Source organism: Tupaia chinensis, unplaced genomic scaffold (assembly GCF_000334495.1).
Source record: "Tupaia chinensis unplaced genomic scaffold, TupChi_1.0 Scaffold140941_1, whole genome shotgun sequence".
Taxonomy (NCBI): Eukaryota; Metazoa; Chordata; class Mammalia; order Scandentia; family Tupaiidae; genus Tupaia; species Tupaia belangeri.
In genome coordinates, this window is record NW_006200810.1 from 3,848 (window position 1) to 10,808 (window position 6,961).

At 38.3% G+C, this 6,961-nt stretch overlaps 1 long non-coding RNA gene across 3 annotated transcripts in view; it reads right to left on the bottom strand.

The window, feature by feature from the left end:
• Window positions 1–6,030: 6,030 nt before the first annotated feature.
• LOC102496363 (uncharacterized) overlaps window positions 6,031–6,961 on the bottom strand; it is a 4,425-nt gene continuing 3,494 nt past the window's right edge. The window contains exons 4-5 of one of the 3 annotated variants that reach the window (XR_336661.3): window positions 6,705–6,836; window positions 6,031–6,063 (exon numbers count right to left, since the gene is read on the bottom strand). This is a non-coding gene — a long non-coding RNA (uncharacterized LOC102496363). The other 2 variants (XR_001369376.2, XR_336662.3) reach the window with 2 other exon arrangements.

The following is a 6,961-nucleotide window of genomic DNA, read 5'->3' on the forward strand; positions in this document are numbered from 1 at the left end:
GCCAAGCATGTTTCTGAAGCAACTAGGTTCAGAACTAAAATTGCATAGTCAGTCATGTGGGATCCAGCTGCCTTAAACATCACAACACTGGCTGGCCCCCAAAATTAGGTTTTATTTTTTATGAAAAATAAAACTTCATAATTTCTACCTATATTGATTGAGAAGGAAAAAAAAGGTGATAAATGTTAAGAATGAAAAATACACCTTCACTACCATACTTCAGACATTAGAATAATAATAAGGGACTGTTATGACTAACTCCATGTCAATAAACTGGAAAACCTTGATTAATGGACAATTTTTTTTTTGAAAGACACACAGTACCAACACTGACCAAAGAAGAAATAAAAATGTGATCAACCTTGTATCACTTGTAGAAATAATTTTTTTTTAATTGGAAACCTTCCCATAGAGGAAGATTTAGGTGTAGAAGGCATCATCAGTGAATTATGTCAAACATATAATATAACAATCAATATTAAATAAACTATTTTAGAAAAAAAAAGATGGAACAAATCTCACCTCATTGCGTAGGGTCAGTATTACCCTCATTCCAAAGCCAGACAAAGACATCACATGCAAAACAATAGAAATACATTTCTAAAATATGCTCAAAAACCTGTAATAAAAAGTTAGACAATAAAATCCAAAAATGCCTAAAACAGAATATACATTTGACCACATCATGAGTATCAAGGTTGGTTTAACATTTGTAAAACAAAACATGCCAATTCACTGAATTCATATAATGAAAAAGAAATACACTTGTTCCTGAAGTGGACAGTGGTACAGTGGTAAACACAGCACTGTGAGGCTGGCCCCATGGTAATCATCCAGGGAGGCCTCCCTGAGTACACTGGGTGCTCACATCCCATGACCCTCTCGGGGTGTTGTCCCTTGGACTGGCTGTCTTTGTCTCTCTTGTACATGAAAGAAATAAATAAACTTTTCTAAAAGTCGTAAGTTCATTTTAAGAGATGTGGAAAAAGCATCTGTCAAAATTCAACATTATTTTATGATAAAGTCTCTAGCAAACAGGAACAGGAGGGAACGTTGTCAACGTGGTTAAGGACATTAAGGAAAAGCCTCCTGCCACCATCTCACTCAGTGAGGAAAGGCTCGGTGCTTTCTTCCTAGGATCAGCGACAGAGCAAAGACGTCTGTCCTCACCCTTTCTGAACTTTGTCCTCAATAGCCTAACCAGTGTAAAAGGCAGGCAAGAAAATTAATTTTTAAAAAGCATATAAATAGAAAAGAAACAAGTGAAAATGTCCCAATTTGCAGGCAGCATGAGCATGTAAATAGAAAACCCTAAGGAACTACCAAAAGTTATTAGAATTAATGAATCAGTATAACAAGGCCACGCTACAAGGTACTGAGTCATAGAAACTGTGCCTATGTCTATATACTAGTAACAACTAGAAAATGGCAATTTTATAATCTCCCTTTATAGTAACAGCAAAAATACTCAGGTATATGCAAAGCGATATCCTAGACAGGATCCTCACACTCACAAAAGTACGTTAGAGGAAAAACTGGTAAAGTGCAGTTTAGGACTGGCCCTGTATCATAGTGGGTGGAAGACATTCCCACATGGCCGACCACAGTTCAAATCCCAGCCCTGGCACCTTAAAAACCACCTGGGCCCATGTGTGCCCCAAATCCTGACAGATGGAGAGAGGAAGAACTGATTGTGTCATGACTATCCCCCATTATGGGTTGTTTTCTCCCTCTCTGTCTCTCAGTCTCTCTCTGGCCAGCACACATGTTCAATGGCAATAAAAAATAAAATAAATAATTAAACTATATCATTTAGTCAATTATAACATAATAATGATAATTTCATAGTTATAAGAAATATACAATGGACACCTAAATACCAACATTAGAGAAAATTGGTCAAAAGTTAAATGATCACTCAATACTATCTTTGCAACTTCTTGTTCAAAGATTATTCAAAACATTAAATGTTATTTGAAAGTAAGAAAAGAATCTTCACTTATACATTATATTTTACAAGGTAAGTCTTTGCTCTCAAGACTGCAAATATCAGAGAAATAACAGAAGACATGAAGGATGGAGGAATGGACCATGCTTATTACTGAGATGGAAATTCTTCCCAAATTCCTTGATAGATTTGGTGCAATCCAAATAACATATTTATAGCTTTATTTTAATTGACATGTCTATTTTAAAAATAGTAAGGAAAGACATAGACCTATTATTAATAGAATCACTACCCAATTTTGAATAACAAGAACAAATTCAGAAGACTGATTTTATTTTAAGACCTGTTATGAAGCTACAGTAATCAACAGAACATGGCATTGGTGGGAGAACAGACATATGGATTACTCTAACAGAATGGAGTGCAACTGTGTGTTTAAACAGATATTATCAGCTGGATTTTGACAAAGTTGCCAAGGTAATTAAATGGAGAAAAGATGGGGTTTTCGACATGCATAACTGAGCACCTGCATATCCATGTAGCGTGAATGGGAAATGAAGTTTAAGTTTTACATCACGTCATACCCAAGGGTTAGATAAAGATAGATCTAAATATAAGAGTTAAAAGAGTTAAATGTCTTTTTTAAATAATAGAAAAGCACTTTATGAAATTGGGTTAGTCACAAAAATCTGACTCCATAAAATATAAAATGAAAAGCATGCAATGCAAAGCAAAAAAGTTATGAATGGGTTTAATTAAGATTAAAACTTACTTTTTTTAGAGAGAGATTTTTGCTATAGGGCAGGTGCACTTACCAGAGAGACAGAAAGCGAGAAATCACCCCCCAGGGGGATGGCCACACCGTAATCCCTTCTCCTTCATTCTCCTCTCAGGATTTTGGAGATGCATGCACACACGCCTGGAGTGAGTTTTAAGCTGCCAGGTCCAGGACTCAAACCGTGGTGGAGTATGTGGGAGTCCAATGATGTAATCATTACACGTGTTAAATGTCTTTTTAAAATAATAGTAAAACACTTTATGAAATTGGGTTAGTCACAAAAATCTGACTCCATAAAATATAAAATGAAAAGCATGCAATGCAAAGCAAAAAAGTTATGAATGGGTTTAATTAAGATTAAAACTTACTTTTTTTAGAGAGAGATTTTTGCTATAGGGCAGGTGCACTTACCAGAGAGACAGAAAGCGAGAAATCACCCCCCAGGGGGATGGCCACACCGTAATCCCTTCTCCTTCATTCTCCTCTCAGGATGTTGGAGATGCATGCACACACGCCTGGAGTGAGTTTTAAGCTGCCAGGTCCAGGACTCAAACCGTGGTGGAGTATGTGGGAGTCCAGTGACATAACAATTATGCCATCTGCTGGTCCCATAAAACGTACATTTTTTTAAAAAAAGAATTATTTAATTTTATTTATTCTTTAATTTATTTTAATTTGACCAAAGATACATACACAGAGAAAGAGGAAAAGTGAGAAAGCAAGTCATCATGTCTGGGACTCAAACCATGGTCGGCCACGTGGTAGTGCCCAATACCTTAACCACCATACCACCTGCTGATCCCAAAACAAATTTTTTAATAAACACGGTTAAGGGAAAAATCGCAAACTGTAGAATGGAGGGAAATTTGCAAAGCCCATAGCTGACATGGAGTTTATGTCCAGAATATATAAAAAATGTTTACAACTCAATAATGAGACAAGCAACCCTTGTTGCTTGCACAAAAGATTTGAAAACAAATTCACAAGAGAAGAATGAAAGTCACTAATAATTGTTTGAAAAGAAGCTAAACATCATTAGTTACCAGTAAGATGCAAATTAAACCACAAGGATACCAGCGCTGGCAGGTGGAATAGTGGTTAAGGTGCTGGACTCTCACGTGGTTGACCACAGTTTGAGCCCTGGATTGGCAGCTTGAAACTCACACCAGGAGCATATGAAAGAATGCCCCAAATCCCGAGAGAACAAAGAAGAAGGGATGGCAGCTTCGCCATTCCCTTTTAGGGGTGATTTCTCACTTTCTGTCTCTCTGTTTCTCTCTCTTCAGCAACTGCACATACCCTATAGCAAAACTCTCTCAAAAAACAAATGAATAAATAATTTTTGAAAAACACAATGACACCACCACAAAGCAACTAGAATGCAGAATGCATAACAGTAAAATGACTTATGAGAATACTGAATATTGACAGCACGTGAACAGTTAGAAATCATCACAGTGCTGGTAGAAATGCAAAACTTACAGCAAACTTATAAACCAGTACCACAGTGCCTTATATAATGAGACACACACCTACTTTACGACTCAATAATCCCACGTTCAGGCACTTATCCAAGTCTACACCAACTTATACTTAAATGTTCATATTTGCTTTTTTTTTCTTTTTTTTGGAGAGGTTTTTGCTATAGGGCACGTGCGTTTGCCAGACAGACAGAGACAGAGAGACAGAAAGCGAGAAATCACCCCCCAGGAGGGATGGCCATGCCACAATCCCTTCTCCTCCATTCTCTCAGGATCTTGGGCATGCACGCACATGCTCCTGGCGTGAGTTTAAGCCACCGGGTCTGGGACACGAACCACGGTCGACTATGTGGGAGTCCAGCGACATAGCCATTACGCTGGTTCCCCCCTTTTTTTTAATTGCTGGAAGCATATGCATGTGCCAGAAAGAGAGGGAGATAGAGTTGGGGGTGAGGGGGAGAAAGCATCTCCAGGGGGTGTACCGTCCCACCACAATCCTTTCATGGCTGTTGGGTTGTTGGAAAAGTCATGGCACATTTTTGCAACAGATGGTGCTAGTTCATTTTCTCTCTCTGGTCAAATTAAAAAATAATAATAATAAGTGGAATTAATAAATCAATAAATAAACCTTTTAAAAAATAAAAAGCAATAGGAAAAAATAAAGTTTGAATTCCTTTCCATAGAATTCCATTTAAATGTAGCTTAGATAAATTTTTGTTCTCACTTAATAAAATTTTAATAATCCATTATTTTGAAAAGCTATATAATTAATGGAAAAGATTAAGATACTGACATCAAATTGCTGACTTATACCAAAATGCAGTTTATGAAGTGCTTACGTTTAGAAGTAAAGACATTTAATAAATTATAGTCAGTCATATTTTGCTTCCATTTATATATGGTCTGACTTTGTGATGTAATGGTTAAGAGCTAGATTCCCCCATGGCCAGCCCTAGTTTAAATTCTGGCCTGGGGAACCTTGAAAAACATGCTAGGCATATGTGCACACATGTCCAGAATCCCAACAGGAGAAATGGAGAAGGGATTGTGGCATGATTGTTTTGTTTTGTTTTCCTCCCTCTCTGCCTCTCTCTGGCAAGTGCAAATGCCTCCTGCAATTAAAAAAAGAAATCATATATTGAGCATTTGGACCTGATGCTTGAAAATTTTTGTCACTTTACAATTAAATCTAAAATGTTAAATCTAATATCATCTCTATTCAGTGAAACCACAAAACGGTGTTAAGAATTTGCTAAATAAAATAACAAGAAATGGTTTGAGGTATAAATTACTATATCTGAACTTGTATTGATAGTTAGGGAACTAGTAGTTAATATAATTCCATGTTTTAGTTGCAAATACCAACTGGTGCAGGAAATATCATGATCTTACTGAAATACAGCCCAAGAGCCCATGAGCTCAAAGTCTAGATTCGGGCTGGCCCCCAGTGCACAGGTTAAGGCTGTGTGCTGACATCTAGACACTGCACTGCTGGCCCCAATTCAAATACAGGCCCTGGTGGCTTGAAAAACATGTGAGCTGTTTTTGTATGCACACCCTAAAGAAAGTCATATCAGAGGGTAGTTTTCCTCTCTCTGTGTCCTGACCCAGGGGACAGTCGAACAGGTTTCCTGAGGGAAGGAGTGAGAGACGGGAATGAAATAGTGTTACAACACGGAGACAATGCAGTGTTACACCTCTTCAGGGTCATCTGTTTATTGTGGGCAGCATGGAGGTGACACAGTGTCACAGCTCTTCAGGGTCATCCAGAGACAACGCAGTGTCACAGCTCTTCAGGGTCTTCAGGGTTGTCTGGAGACTACATGGTGCCAGCTCTTCAGGGTCTTCAGGGTCGTCTGGCAATTGTGGGCCAGGGATCGTGGTTATATACATGCTGGTGGGCAGTGATTGGTAGTTAAAAGGTGGGTTATGATTGGTTGCTTTTGTGGACCAATCATGAGGTGCCGGATATGCAAATCTGAGGAATTCTAGTGGCCAATCACTGTATGGTTTTCAAGGTGTTTTTGAAGGGGAGCCAATCATGGCCTTTGTCATTGTGTAATTGTTTGCTCTCTGAGAAACCTGCGATATTCGCTGGTGCGCAGCCTCCCTCATCTCTGATATGTGCACATACCCTCTGGCAATTAAAAAGAGAGAGAGAGAGAGAGAAACATTCTGTATTTCTTTTGAATTATTTGCTTGATTTTTAGGCATTGATTTCCTTCCATATCAAGATGCAAAACATTTAAGTCCTCCATTGTATGCAAGTGAAAGGCTCCCTGACTTGCATTGGCAGGCTAGTGTGATTTCTCAGGACATGAGCTTTAATTTCTTTCTCTTCAGCTTAGAGACCAGACCCAATTACACTGCAGCTGTGACACTAGGTGCCAGGGTCTCTGTGATTTTTGAGAATGTTGGCTGCAAATATGCCATACATTCCTTAAGGAAAATGGAGAGAAAAGGCTAGTGGCAATTTAATTGTCATCATCAGCCTTACCATCAGTAACATTTACTGTGTTCTTCTGATTGTCTGCACATATCCTTCACATAAAAGCCATTGCAGTGCACGCCATCTCTCTTCTTTGAGTTGTTCATGGCCTCTCTTAAAGTGTGTCACAAACTCATAGACCTATAATAGATGAGGATTTTTACTCTTTGTGTTAGTGTCATAATAGTGTAAATGTGTGCATTACCACCATAGACTTTCGGAGTTGCTGACTGTTTTCACAGGTAAAGCTTCTTGGGGGGAAAGAG